At 44.4% G+C, this 15,617-nt stretch overlaps 1 protein-coding gene across 1 annotated transcript in view; it reads left to right on the forward strand.

Annotated features, from left to right (window-relative positions):
* The first annotated feature begins 2,841 nt into the window (after window positions 1–2,841).
* The window catches only part of SNCA (synuclein alpha), a 311,737-nt gene continuing 298,961 nt past the window's right edge, over window positions 2,842–15,617 (forward strand). Inside the window, exon 1 of the mRNA XM_029584960.1 lies at window positions 2,842–3,069. The gene's annotated coding sequence lies outside the window, so the exon portion shown is untranslated. The remainder of the gene's footprint in view (window positions 3,070–15,617) is intronic.

Consider the following 15,617-nt stretch of genomic DNA (forward strand, 5'->3'; position numbering starts at 1 on the left):
AATAAACTATGTAAACATATATGCATAATAGTTTTTGGTATTTTGTTTGATTTAATTTTTAAAGTGTTACATAAACAGGATAGGTAAAATTATGCAAACATAATTACACAAAAAGACCTAAGCTTACAATTTATGATCTATCTACCCACTATCTAAGCAATAGACATAGTTATAAAATGTAGAAACTTAAGGCTGAATTTTCAAATGGCTTATGCGTGTGGCTGGGCCCTGTGCGTGCCACGCACATTTTCAAAAGGGCACAGCCACACGCGTAAGTGCCAGTACATGCACAAGTGCCGGGCACTGAAAAGGGTGCAGGCCAGGGGGTGTGGTCTGGGCAGGACGGGGCGGGGTGGAGGCTGGCCGGGACAGCGGCCATTAGCTGCTGTCCCAGGAAAGCGCGCGATGGCAGCCGGCCGGCATGAGAAAACTGCTTCTGCTCCAGAGGAGCAGTAAGTGGTGAGATAAAAAAATTTCGGGTAGCTAGGAAGGGGTTAGAGGTTGGGATGGAGAGGGGAAAGGGAAAGAAGGTTAGGCAGGGGACTTCTGAGAGAAGTATGCAAGTAAACCTTCCAATTCTCTGATGTCAGAAAGAGAACAGAGTCTGTGGAAGATGAAACCTAGATGCCTCACACTGTCTTCTGGGGGGCTCTGCTGGGGCTGTTGGGAGAAGTGTGCAATTCAGCCTTCAAGATCTTTGCTACATGAGCTATATATATATATATATATAGAGAGAGAGAGAGAGAGAGAACACAGCGCAATAACCAGACAACCAGTGTGATACAGAAAGGAAATAACGAACAGCTGAAGTAAATATAGGTGTAAAAACATATTAAACAGGCAACAACCAGAGAGATACAGTCCTTAATAAGCAACAGCTTAAATAAATGAGGGTTAACAACTTAGTTAAGCAAAACTACAACTATATAATTAGCAAGCAACAACTTGGATAAGCAAACAGTGGAGACAAGCAAAACTACAACCGCAGAGATTAAAAAGCAAACAACCAAAGCAAACCACACAGCACTATAAGTAAACAAGGAAACAACCAGAGGGAACACTAGTGTAGCCCCCATCCCAGTCAGCTCTTGGACACAGAGAGTACCCTGAGAGGGCCAAGGAACTGCAAGACCTGGGAAGAGACACCTAATTAAAGTCCTTTGGGGTATTTTTTTTTCACTTTGGGGCTTTTCTAGACATAAATAAAAAAATAAATCACTCCAAACTATTATTCAAAATAAACTCTTTACAACAATTGGTGGCAGGAAAACAAAATCCAGCATAGTACATCAGCTGGCAGTGCACTCCAGCAAACATAGTCCAAAGTACAAAAACAGATCTCAAGCTCCTTTACCTCTTCATAGACTCTCCCAACTGGTCAGCTTTCTGGGAAAGGTACCCTTCCAGCCTGGGCCCTTCCAATACCTTTTGGGCAATGCAGATCTTCTCACAGTCTCTCTCTCTTTTTCCTAATGGAGTCTCTGGCTGCATGTCTGGAGATTTTCCTGGGCAGGCCACCTCTTCTCTGCTATCTCCTAGGACAATCCTCCCCACTGCTCTCTCAGTCTCTGAAGATATTTCTCCTTTCTGGGGCTCCTCAGATGCACTTTTGTTTCACGAACCCTTCTCTTCTAAACTCTCAAGAGAGCCAGTGCTTCACCCTCAAGGGGTCTGGGACTTCGTTTCCCTTTCTGGCACACCTTGCCCCAAGAGATATCACTTCTTTAGGTCCTGTTCCTGTGGAGGGACAGACCCACCAAATGTCCTCTGCAAGGCGAGACTCCTGCTCCCTCAGCTCTATGCTAAGACTGATTATCAGCTCCCCATGTCTCATGGGTACAGCAGTTTTCTTACCTCTCAAGCTCCTCTGGATGTAGAGTGGTGCACTACACCAACACCCCTCACTGCATTGATTTCACACAGATCAGCACTGTCTGATTGGAGACTGCTGACTCCCACTGCTGGCAAGCTGACCTGTTGTGACCACCACTCCCATACCATTAAAGGGCCACCATGCCTAGTAAGGGACAGAATTGAGCACCCTGGCACAATAGCTTAGACAAACCAACACACAGCAAGGTGGGTCATCGTAGCCATGGACATCCTAGATACTACAAGGATACTAAATAGATACTAGATACAAAATATCCATTTAGGGGGGATTAGAGCACTGAGAAACTCATTGGGGCAAGGTGTGTAGGGCTAGCCAGTTGTTAGCATCACCCTTTGAAAGCTTGACCAAACGCCACAGCCATGCTTTCACTTGCTTCCTGAGCTGATGGTAGTCCTGGATTTGGTGAAGCTCATCTAGGAGGGAGCTCCAGAGGGAAGGGGCAGCACTTGAGAAGGCCTAATTGGACAAACTCTTCTCTAACAGGTGTATATTCCTGTGGGATTGTGTGTGTGCATTATTAGAAGATCTGAATGTATAGCTAATGAAAAAGAATTTTGATAATGTCCAGGAATCTTTTGCCTATATAGTGTTGGTAACTAATGAATGCAGTAATGAATGGCACAGGGATTTTAATTATTAATATTTCAATTTCCTTTTTTTTTTTTTGTGACATTATTCAGTCTTCTCTTTCCCTTTCCTTTTTTTTTTTTTTGTCTCTCGGGGAACTTCTTATGGCCATGGTTTATTGTTTTACTTGCTAGGGGAGGGGGGGGGGGGGGGGGAAACCATGTCGAACCCCGTGGGGATAACTGCTATATTATTCTACTGCACATTAACAAATCGGCGATCTAGAGGGAGCAACAAAGTAGGAGAAGGCGTGGGTAGGAGGGGCAAAGTAAGAGAGGCAGAGGGAGAGATCGGTGCTGAATGTGTATGGGAAATGTGCTCTAGAGCATCATCGCCTCTCCCTCTCTCGCTGTTTCTCACATTTCTGCTTCTTTCCTCCTCTGCCCATGCTGTGAGCGCACGCCGATTGTCATCATTATTCCACCCTTCCCCGTCTCTCTCGGCCGATTCATTCAGCAGTGATGTGCTGAAAAGAGGACTTTTTTTTCTTCAAAATCTTGGCTTTCTTACAAATTTGCACGCTCACTCCAAGAAACAGAGGGGTTCATGTAAGTACAGCGATTATCACTGAGAAATGCAAACAGGTGTGTCAGAGTGAGGGAGCCCTGTGACCGAGAGAAGCAAATATCGTACATCTGTTTTGTTTGGGGGTTTGTTTGTTTGTTTGTTTTTTAAACTGGGATTTAATGCTGGTGTTTGCCTTTATTTTACCAAAAGGGGAGCGGTATTTTGATGAGGATGCATAAGGGACAATGTAAATAAACGCATTCGATTCTTTGCTCTTTTATTGGGTGACTGAAAATGTGTACAGATGTTTGGAGGAATTAAAGATACTCATTTCTAAAAAAAAGCTGCCTGGACGAGAACGCGGCAGTGGCAGAGGGCGGGTCACCTGTGGCCGAGAGCTCGTTCTCTCCGTGCAAGTGACAGCAGATGCTGCGCTAGCCCCAGAGGTCAGGTAGGGAGTGGAAATTGCATTATCTTCCCAGCACACGATTCCTCTCAGCGCTCAGTGCTGCTTCTGCTCATTTTATTCCCTTATATCCTACAGATTGCAAGACGAAGCCCAAAACAAAAACAAAAAAAAAAAATAAAATAAATAAATACTCGACTCTGTGCAGATGAACACATTTATAATAATAAAAAAAAAAAAATAGGAGTGAAACAGAGAAATGTGTTGGGATTCTGCAATCTGTGCAGCCCTGTAAGTGTATGTGATATAATGTGTTTTGAACAAATGTAAAAATACCATTTCTCCTGTCCTCCTCTCACCTCCTTTATGTGCCTGCACCTTTTTCGGGAGGAAAATCAGGCAGTTCTGTTGTCCACCCTGCTTCTGTGGAATCGTATTATCTGTTGATCAAAACTTGGATTATTAGCACCCCCTGGGTGTCCAGGGAATCACACACAATCCAGAGAAGCAGCTGCCTGTTCTTACCCTGCTGGTTTCACCCACGCTACCCGCCCACAGGCTATCAGGAGAAAAGGGAAGGGGGGAGGGGGGCATAAATGGGTCAGATGTCAGGGGCAGGCGAAGAAGAAACTGAACTGGACACAGGGTCAGGAAACAAGGGGACAAAGACTTCCCAGTTATAGCACAGCACGTTTAACTTTCTGATGGAATGGGTTTTTGGAAACCTCTTCTAAATTGCAAATGAACTGTTGTCAGTTATGATTGCATTTTAAGGTTGGTTTCAAACAGATACATTTGTTAAGAGAGCTGCAGCCTGCTGTTAGAGCTGGGTCTACCTTTCTTCCTTCGACATTCACTTCCCCTTTCCCCTTCCCCTTTCCAGGATTACAAGGGGAATGGATGACACTGGCCATTCAAACATGCGGTGGAAGTAGGCTGAAGGGTTGGGGACTAATGTAATCTAGGAACATGGATAAAATGTCACATTTCCTATTATCATTTTTATATATATATATAGTTAGCGTGTATTGTGAAATAGGGCAGATGATTATTAAAGGATTTTTTTGTTACCTATTATTAAAGAATTTGTTTTTATTACCTGTTAGATGTTTGTGTTTCAGTTTATGAAACAGAGTATTGGCAACACATGACCTTTTTCTGGTTTATTATCATTAAGAATATACTTACATTTGCTAGAAATATTGTATGGAGTGCCAGCATAATTTTTTGACAAAAATATTTTCTTTTATTTTCATTATCTACTTGAACATAGAAGTATTCTCTTGCATTCTCCCTTTGTCTGTCCAGTTGTCACCCCTTGTCTGGCCCTCCCCCCAGAGTATCCCATCATCTCTGCTTCTTTCTCTATCCTTAAATCTTCCAGCTGGGTGTGACGTTTTATCACTTTATCATGTGCTGTTGACGATAAGCATTTGTAATTTTATCCAGGGTTTTCTCAGTTTTAAAAATGTCAGTGCAACAGCCACTGTGATGCTATTATCACATCATTTATATAACTATATGAGATACTCTTGCTTATAAACAACATAAAATATCAAAAATAAAACTGGAACCCAAATTTTCTTTTAAAGAGCTCCATTAAAATATAAAATATCTGTTTTCTTTTCCTACATTTACTACCCAACTCTTTTTCCACTCTAATTCCAATTTGAGACAATATTTGTCAACCCTTTTTATATATGCATATATATATATATTTTCATTTATATTGTGACTTAGAAATGCATGCTTTATTTTACTAAAAACCAGTTGAGTAATGAAAGATGGGTAGTGATGAGCTGTTTTAACCACTCAGAGCATCGAGACATTGACAATACGAGAATAGGAGGTTCATACTGGTCTTGCAAACATTCAATTAATCAGAGACACAAAAATATGCTAAGAGCAGCTTTGGTAGCTTGAAAAGTATTTATAACAGCTTTGGTTATTTCCAGAAGTGAACATATCCTTGCTGATTGTGGCCAGTGCTACGAAACAGCTCAGTCAGAGAACCAACCTCACCCCACCCCCACCTCAGATAAATAATTGTATATCATTTGTAATTAATATGTAAATGATTATTCATAAAGGTAAAGGGCAGTTTGTTTAGATAGCAGTGTCTTCATACTTAATATAAGATAATACCAGTTATTTTTCCATGATCTTTATTCAGATACACCAATAAAATGACTAGTAGTGTAATGGTTAGAGTTGGAGGAGCCAACTGGGAATCTTGGAAATACCATTTCATTTTTAACTAAATACAAGATCCATGCTGCATTCTTTCCAGAGCTGATGCCATCGGAGTTACAGCCGAAATCAAGACAGCGACCCTCCTATTTTCTGATAACATTACCAGTTACAGAAAGAGCACAGGCCAGGCTTCAGATTCCACGTTGCAGTGCAGGACTGCGTAGTTGGACTTTCAGCAGGAAACTGAGCAGATATGAGCAAAAAGCAGCCAGGCAGAAGAGCTCATTTTGACAGTGACTTTTATTGCAAAGAGACATTTTAAAGGGCAGACTATCTTTCAAGTCAAAAGCAGTTCTGAACAAAAAGATAAAAAGGATAAATTAGATAATGGATAATAACAACTGTTCAGTGCCTGAACAAGGAAAAGGAAAGAAACATCAGTGTTGTATAAACTAGACCGTTTTCTCCCCGTGTTTTTTTTTTTCTCCAGGAGGTAATTGTTTTAGACTATCTGGGAGATATTTGTGTTGGTCCAAATGATAGTACAACTTACCAAAGATATGCTTGGAAAGCAGTAGACGATGCCATTACAGATGATCCATTAAAATTACAGATGTGCATTCATTTTTGCTGAACTGGAAAATTTCAACGACATTGTCCAATTTGGCATGTTTTAGGGAGCCCGAAAACGATTGGGATTTTCTCGTTTTTTCACGAAAATTTGTTTTTCGGATTAGTGCGTCCTAACAAAAAATAACAAAAATAACGGGGAGTTAGCGCACACTAACTCAAAAAACGATTTTTTGCAAAAAAAAAAAAAAAAAGACCCAAACCGCAAAAAATGACATTTCCTGCGGCGGCCGAAAAATGAAGAATGACACGAACACAAAAAATGATTCACATCTCTTATTGCCCTCCACTCTACCCATCAACCAGCCCACAAAGTGTTACTCACTTATGCCCCAATTTTAAAAAGGCCATATGCGTAGATTTTGCGGGTTATGCTCCTGGCCAGGCCTTGTGTGCGCTGCGTGCATTTTATAACAGGCCCGGCCACAAGCGTATCCCCTGAAGTTCTGGCCTGTCTGAAAGGGGCAGGCCAGGAGGGCATGGTCTGGGTGGGAAGGGGCAGGGTGGGGGGCAAGCCGGGACAGCACCATTAGCCACTGTGCCGGGGAAGCACACACTGGTAGCTAGGAAGGAGTAAGGGGTTGAAGAGGAGAGGAGAAAGGGTAGGAAGGTTAGGTAGGGGTATAGGGAAGTTCCCTCCCAGTCTGCTCCTTCATTGGAGCGCATTGGGAGGGAACTGGGGAAGCCCTACTCGCGTGACCATGCGTAGCTTTTTAAATTTCCCCTCGTGCACGTGCGAGTTCGACCTGCCCGCACATGCAGGTGTGGATTTTAAAATCTAGTGCGCATGTGCATTATAGTCTATGGGGCACAAGTAGAAAAGCTATCAGAAACAATCTGTACCATTTTATTCTGTCAAATGCCATGAGACAGAAATGTGAAGGGAAAAAAAAAGCCTTCTGCTTTTTAAAAGCCTGGCTGCAGTCTCATATGGTAAGAGACACCTTAAAAAAGACAGTATATATTTCCCCACAGAAATTTGTGGCACTCACAGTTTCAAAATCGCTTGATCAGAACCTACATTTTATAAAACCTTGCAATAACTCTCTTTCCTACCCTCTCTTCCTGTCTTACATCATGTTCATATCTTCCATCTCATATACACATTACTAATAAATACATGTATGCATACTCGTGCACTCTTGCCCTCATGGTTGCATACAGCCTAACACACAGTTTGGCTCAAAAGAATCCTGGGATCTTATGCACAGCAAATCAACATTCATAGGAGTAGATTTTCAAAGGGATACGTGCGTAAGATACGCGCGTACCCCCCGAAAACCTGCCCCAACCTCCCCCTGCACACGCCGAGCCTATGTTGAATAGGCTCGGCAGCTCGCACAAGCCCCAGGACACGCGTAAGTCCTGGGGCTTTGCTAGGGGGGGGGCGTATCAGGGGTGTGTCATGGGGTGACGTGCCATCTGGGGGCGGGGCCATGGGTGTGGTTCCGGCCCGGGGGCATTTCGGGGGTGTGGTCAAGGCCTCTGAAACTGCTCCCGGGCTGGGGAATCGTGCAGCCGGCGCACGCGAGTTACGCCTGCCTCGGGCAGGTGTAGCTCTTCAAACAAAGGTGGGGGGGTTTAGATAGGGCTGGGGGGTGGGTTAGGTAGGGGAAGGGAGGGGAAGGTGCAGGGGGGTGGAAGGAAAGTTCCCTCCGAGGCCGCTCCAATTTTGGAGCGGCCTCGGAGGGAACGGAGGCAGGCTGCGCGGCTTGGCACGCGCAGGCTGCCGATTTTGCACAGCCTTGCGCGCACCAACCCTGGATTTTAAAGGATATGTGCGGCTACGTGCATATCTATTAAAATCCGGCATACTCTTGTTTGCGCCTGGTGCGTGAACAAAAGTACGCGCAGGCGTACTTTATTAAAATCTACTCCATAATGACTATACATGATTATTCCAAGCACAGAAATTCAGGTAAACAAAAACTAAACACAAAAAAAGAACAAGGGAATACCTTTTCATTGGGCTAACTTAATACATTTCTTGACTAGCTTTCAAAAGCTAATATGCACTTCCCCAGGTCAGAATAGAATGAGCAAAAATGACATTACCAAAAATCACAAGTGAGTCATTAAAGTCATTCCAATGATAGGTTGAAGCACACTCAGGAGTCCATCACAATCATACATTTTAGCATTACATTGCATTAGTAAGGACAATTTTCAAAGGTTTTTATATGGTTAGTCTGATGTAGCAAAAATGACAGGAATCGAGTGGCACCTTCTAGACTACCCAATGTATTAAAGCATGAGCTTCTGAGGACAGAGTCCACGTTGTCAGATGCATGAAGTGAGGTACACCATCACCCTAGGTCTATTCATGACGTAATGGTGTACCTCACTTCATGCATCTGACGACGTGGCCTCTGTCCTTGCAAGCCCATGCTTTAATAAATCATTTAGTCTACAAGGTGTCACTTGATTCCTCTCATTTATATGGTAAACAGGTGATTTCCTACATAAAATGGCTTTTGAAAATTGCCCCAAACCTCAGTGCAGTTAAAAAGGGGTGGAATTAGGTCAGGGTTAGGGAAAGTATGCTTAGTGATTAGGCAACTCCAGTCCTGGAATGATTCCAAAAGGTCAGGTTTTCAGAATCTCCACAATAAATATGCAAGGGCTATATCTGTATACAATGGAGGCAGTGCATGCAAATATACCTTATGCATATTCATTTTGGATATGCTGAAAACCAGGCCTGTTTTTGACACTTCTGAAGCAGAGTTGCCTTCCCATGGTCTGCACTGAAACATTAAGCTTACTTATATAAATAAAATCCCACACATTCATTCTCTCACTCAAATGCTCACACTCAAGTCTACTGTAGCATACATATCACCTCACACAAACTACACCTAAAAAGAAATGATGGAAGTTCTCTGGGGATCCTCTTCCAACCACTGGGATATATTATTAGAATCCATATACTGTCCTTCCAGGATCCAAGAGGGAGAGTGCACCAGTTAGTGCCCTACACCTGGGAAAGAGTGTTTGTGGGTATCTTATCATTCTGAAAGATACAAAGCATAAAACATTAAGGATGTGCAGCCCCCAATTTTTTTGTTTCAGGTTGTTATTACATTTCAGCTTTTTTGGTTCAGTTTATTTGCCAAACCAAGAAAAACATTAAACATTAACATCCCCCCTCCAACAAAAGACTCCAAACCAAGTAAAAAGAAAAGCGGACCTCCAAAAATCCAAGCTGGACCTTCTTGGGTCCCTAGGACACTTCTGAGCCAACATCTTGAGCCAGCCTGGCTGGACCAGGTCCAGGTCCCTCCGCCCCGTTTAATGATGATGGGACGGGGTGCTCCCATCCCAGGCCCCATGTACCCCATGTACCCCTTCCCAGATCCTCACTGAAAAGGTGCAGGAGCAATGCCCACTCACTCCTACCCGGATCCCAGTGATCTTGAAATGGCATCATTTGCCTGGAGGACAGCACTGAATTGATGCCACTTCAACGCCTTCCTCTGGTGCAGCTGGCAAGGTTTTGATGCATGAATCTGGCAGCTTTAAGCAGGGGACCTGAACCTGGTGCTGGGCAAGCTACGGGCACAAGATTGGGTGGGGTGTCACAGGGCCCAGGAAGACATAACCAGTGTTGCGCTGGAGGTGGACCCTTGGCATGGTGCAGGATTGGTACGGCCCTCTGGTTGGACCCAGAGAGTGCCTGCCACCAGGAGGCGGAGCACACAAGGAGACAGAGGCTAACTGGAGCTTCACCAAAAGCAGCCCGGGGTTTGCGCAGGTTGAGCCCTTGGGTACCCGGACCGCCTGGACTTAGGTGGGCCTCTGATGGTATCCCAGAGAGGTAGCAGAGAGGTGTGCCCACCACGAGTAAGGGTGCACGGCTGATGCAGAGTGGATATGCTAGACCCGAACTGGAAGCTCCGGAGACCTCAGGGAGGTCACAGTTGAGGAAGGTTCTCCGGGCGAGACAGGCAGCACCTGTGGGTCTAGCCAAGTGGAAGCCGGTTTCCAAGCAGGTTGGTCCAATGGTCATAGTAGGCCAGAAGACAGTGTCCGAGTGAAGCGCAAGGGTCAGAGCCAGAGTATCAGTACAGGAGAAGTCAGCCAAAGTAGGGGTCAATACTAGAATCAGTCCGGGTGTAGTCGAGGCAAGCGGAGGTAGATTCCAGGCGGCAGGCAAGAGAATGATCAGGCAGACAGTGGTCGGTTCCAGGTGGCAGGCAAGAGAGTGGTCAGGCAGGCAGAGGTCAGTACCAAAGGTCAGTCCGGAGAGGTACCACCTGAGAAGGATACAGGCACACAGGGAGCCACTGGGAACAGAGGACTCAGGAACATGGAGATGCTGGAACAGGAGACACTAGAACATGAAGGCAAACTAGTACACCAACGGTGTCGACCCAATTGCCAAGGTGGGGTCCTGGGGACAGGGCCTCGCCTTAAGTAGTGAGTCTAAGTCACGTCATTGGGAGGCGCCCCCATGGGTTTTCCCACCTTGGGCCCTTTAAAGGGCTGCACTTCGGCCGCACGCGCGCACCCTAGGGGCGTTGGCCGAGGACACCGACGACGCGGAGGCCCCAACGGGAGCTCTGCCATGAGGCCTGTAAGGAGGATGGTGAGCGGGGAGCCCAAGGATGCCGTGAAATGGCTGTGGACGCAAGGGAGGGGTGCTCGGAGGTGGTCGGCGGAAGCGCGAGGTGAGCAGCCGGGAAGCGCAACAACCAGGTCCACAAGTCTATTTTTTTCTCCCAAAATGCCACATATAAAAAAAATGTTTGTAACATTTTCTGTTTGGAAGGAAACTGAAAATAGTCGCAGTCATTGCATTTTTTAGCATTCATTTGAAATGAATGCATATCACTATAAAACATGTTATCTTACAGCCTAATTATGGTGGAGAAAAGAACAATTTCCCTATTGCTGCTCATTTCTAACCCTCTAACGCACATTAGAAGTATCGACAGTTTGAGAGAACCAAAAAAATGCATGCAATTTCTCAACATAAAAAAGATATCTTACTAATATGGAGAAGTAAACCCTTCATGGCATGTTCCAAAAAGACCAGTAGATGTTTAGGAAGCAAAGCTACAGAAAATTGGGGTGGAGAGACAAATAATGTATTGGTGATGACACCGTTGTTGGTGTCAGTTGATTCTTGCATTGCTTTAATGTGCAATATATCCATATAAGTGGTACGACAAATCAATTTATAAGGGGCCACATCTGTTATAGTGAAGTCCACACATTTGTAAAACATCCTCTGACTTATTTTCCAATAGGAGCTGCTTTTAAAGGAGTTTAGAAAGAGCAACTGACAACACCATGCATGGATACAGGTGTTGTGAGGAGCTGGGTGGCATCACACTGGGGAGGTATGGCAGAGCTATCTGAAAGGCAGAGGTGGTACTATTTCCCCCGTGCCCCTATCCTCCACGTGCTGAGCTGCTCTGTAAAATATTGTTCGGAACTGTCAAGACATGCAAACTCCGCAGGGGGTTGAGGTTCAACGCAAGTGATGGGTGTGCTTTCCTAGGTGAACAACGAATACTACACTTTTGAACAAGCAACAGTTAAGCAATTCAAGAGAAAGTAAAGTGCATAACATTCAAATAAGGTATTTTATTTCTGCTTTAAAACATACTAGCGATTCATGGCTGCAGCTCATCAAGTTTTTTATTACCTTCCTAACGCACAAAGGGGGGTTTTTTTTGTTTTGTTTTTTTTAAATGGGAAATAGCATTTCTGTCCGTGCATTCATGGTGCTTTCCCCTCATTGTTTCCTTTGGACTAAATAATGCTGAATGGTGAATATAGCGTGGGCAAGTCTTCTTAGCTTCTTACCATTTCTTCACACTGATGTCATGCTGTGACATTCTCCATGTATGTCCTTCAACCTATTACAGATCAGTACAGTGACTCTGCGTGTTCAACAAGAGATAATGAGTCTCTTGAATATTGTAATGAAGCTGGTAGTATATTGCATGCCAGCAAGCAGAGGTGGCATAAATTCCATGTACAGAGGGCTTATTTGGCTTCCCCATGATGCATAGGGGTCTGTTGGCACCATTTTGCAAAGATGAGACATATATATTTTTATACTTTTTATTTGCTAAATAACATTTTGTCTGAAAATGTTCGGAGTCCTGAATGGGGGTGAATTGATCTCTCTGAGCCAAACTTTCAAAGCTATCCACTGTATAGCATTTGTGTGCGTATGTAGACATGCAAAAATTGTCGTAAGTATTTTTTAAATTGTGTGGTGGGAACTGCACAGTATAAAATATATGTATTTTCTGTTATAAAGTACGCACATATATTTTAGTACATGCATACATTTCCAATGCAATAACATGCATACTTTGTTTCCCTAGTTCATAAACCTATGCATATATTTTACACATAAAATAATTGTGACACTGTGAATAAACACCAAGAATTAAACGCAATAGCATGTATTTTATAAACCGCAGATGCTATTTTGAAAATTCTTACATGATGAGTTGAAATCACCAGTTCACCGATACCTCCACCACTTCACCTTCTCCCGTTCACCTAGACCCTATAGCATTTCACTTTGAGTCCCTACCAGTTCACCTAGACTTCCCACCTAAAAACTGCAGACAACAGACAAGTCTGATGTAATTTTCGGGAGTTAATTAGGAGGTGCAAAAGTATATGAACAAATTCACTAATATAAATGCATATTTCTCTTAGAAAATAGCACCTACTGCTTGCATTTCTGAGCTGTGCCTGTGAACATCCTTAGACCATTCTTTTTTTTCCTCTTAAAATATACTTGTGAAACTAAAAAGATGTGTGTGTACTCTCTAGAATTATTAAATGGCACATACATGTGTACATGCTACTTATTTACACTTGTATATGCAATTGTTACATGTGAAACCCTTTTAAAAATTCCTATGGAGGAAATGTTCAAAAGGAGTTACACACATACACCCTGGTTTTATGCATGTAAATGACGTTTTGAAATAATCCAAGGGTTGTGCATGTATTTTAATTTGTGCACTACAAAAAGGCGTTCCAGGGGATAGAGATGCGATGAGGAAAAAACGTATGTGCATACTTTTGATTTTTGAAAATATGCACATAAATACACAATGTTACACTTGCTCTCAAACAAGTATAACTTTGTGCTTGTATATTGGTGCTGATTACTCACACACCTATGAATTTTCAAACATATTTATGTGCATTAATCCACTTTGAGAACTTTGGACAAAGTCTAAGGGTAAAAAGTACTCTCAGAGGTAGATCTTCAAAACGATACGCGAGCGCGTACTTTTGTTCGCACAGCAGGCGCGAACAAAAGTACGCTGGATTTTATAAGATACGCGCGTAGCCGCGCGTATCTTATAAAAATCCGGGGTCGGCGCGCACAAGGGGGTGCACATTTGTGCAACCTGCGCGCGCTGAGCCCAGCACGGCCTGCCTGTTCCCTCCGAGGCCGCTCCGATTTCAGAGCGGCCTCGGAGGGAACCCTCCCTTGGAGGGAACCCTCCCCCCACCTTCCCCTCCCTTGCCCTACCTAACCCCACCCCCCGGCCCTATCTAAACCCCCCTACCTTTGTCGGCAAAGTTACGCCTGCTGAAAGCAGGCGTAACTTTGCGCGCGTCGGCCGGCAGCCTCGCTCCGTCCTCCGGTCCCGGGGGCTGGTCCGGAGGCCTCGACCACGCCCCCGGGCTGGTGCCACGCCCCCAGGCCCGCCCCGAAAAGCCGTGTCGTTTTGGGAACGCCCCTGGACACGCCCCCTCCCTCCCCTTTTTGAAAGCCCCAGGACTTACGCGCGTCCCGGGGCTTTATGCGCGCCGGCGGCCTATGCAAAATAGGCACGCCGGCACACGAGGGCCCTGCGCGCGTAAATCCAGAAGGATTTACGCGCGCGGGCCTTTTAAAATCCGCCCCTCAGACTTTAGCTTATGTGAGCTGTTTGCAAATTACCTCCCTATGTACTTTCAAAATATTTGAAGCGATACATATTGAAAAAATACACTTGGAAAGTGTTTTGAGCACAGTGTAGTACATTAATAATGGGCAGTCTCAATAATGAATAAGTGCATTTAGCACTATAGGGATCTGACTTATCTTTCTTTTTCCTCTTTTTTTTCAGCATTGGTTTGATATGAACAGAGGCTTGTGAGATCATATTTATATTTTACTGCGTTGCGAACTTCTTCTTTATGCATGTGTCCCTCTTTTATAACCTTGAAATGGCTGGACCTAGCTCAACCAAACTTGGTGTTGAGCTTTCTCTTGTGGGGATATTAAATCATTTCAATTCTCAGACTTGGAATGTGCTTTCAGGGAGTATGGAAGAGGAGACAAAGTTGGGAATTTCACTATTAGAAAAGCCTTGACACTAGATCCGAGGTTCTAGTCCTCCTTGTTTGTTATACTGCCCTTATTATGGTCAAAATCCCTTGTATTTTTTCCATACTATAAAGAAAAATAAAAACCTCTATTGCAGAGTGCGCTACTAGCTACATTTGGAACATGAAACATAATGAGGTCTATGCTGCATAACATGGTGAGCAGGAAGGATATCCAGATAAAGTTACCCTGATAACTTTATCCGGATATTCAGCTGAACTTACCTGGATAAATGTTCGGCTTAATGTACCCAGATAAAGTTATCTGGATAACTATAGAACAGATATTTGTCTGACCAGACTCACCCAGCTAACTTTGCCCAAGCAGTGCTGAAAATTAGCATTGCAGAAACAAAGTGAAACTGTGATCTGGGAACACCCTCAGAACCACGTTTTTATTCACGCTGGTAATTTTCTATGGCCAATGTGTTGCCTGGACAAAACCTAGCTAGGAAGTGGGGGAAAATATTAAAATCTCAGGTTTTATCCTACTTAACTCCAAAAGTGAGCAGGACAGACCATTTGAATGTCATAAGAATCTAAGAACATACGAATTGCCATATTGGGTCAGACCAAAGGTCCATCAAGTCCAATATCCTTCCTCAGGGCCACTGCTAGAGATTGTGCTGCCCCATGCAAACAATTTCTGTGTTGCCTCTTCCCCCCCCCCCACCTCCATTCAGGGCTGATGCGAGGGGCTCAGCCGCCCTAGGCAAGTCATTGTGCCGAGCGTCCTTCTCCTGCCCTCCTGCCGTCTTTCTCTCATGGGCCATCCTGATTGGGGGGAAGAGCAGAAGCTGTGCGCGCGCTCTCCGATGGCTGCCAGTGGCTTGAGAGCCAGCAGCTTGCAACTCTCTCCTTCTTCGGCTGCTGGTGGCCCCAGGGCCTCTCCTGCTGCCCCCAGTTCATCACCTCCCCCGGGTGTGCCGCCCCGTGCAAATGCATGGTATGCACATCCCGATCGTGCCGGGCCTGAATATCCTGTTTCCAGTCCAGGTC

This window comes from Rhinatrema bivittatum, chromosome 1 (assembly GCF_901001135.1).
Source record: "Rhinatrema bivittatum chromosome 1, aRhiBiv1.1, whole genome shotgun sequence".
In the NCBI taxonomy this organism is placed as follows: Eukaryota; Metazoa; Chordata; class Amphibia; order Gymnophiona; family Rhinatrematidae; genus Rhinatrema; species Rhinatrema bivittatum.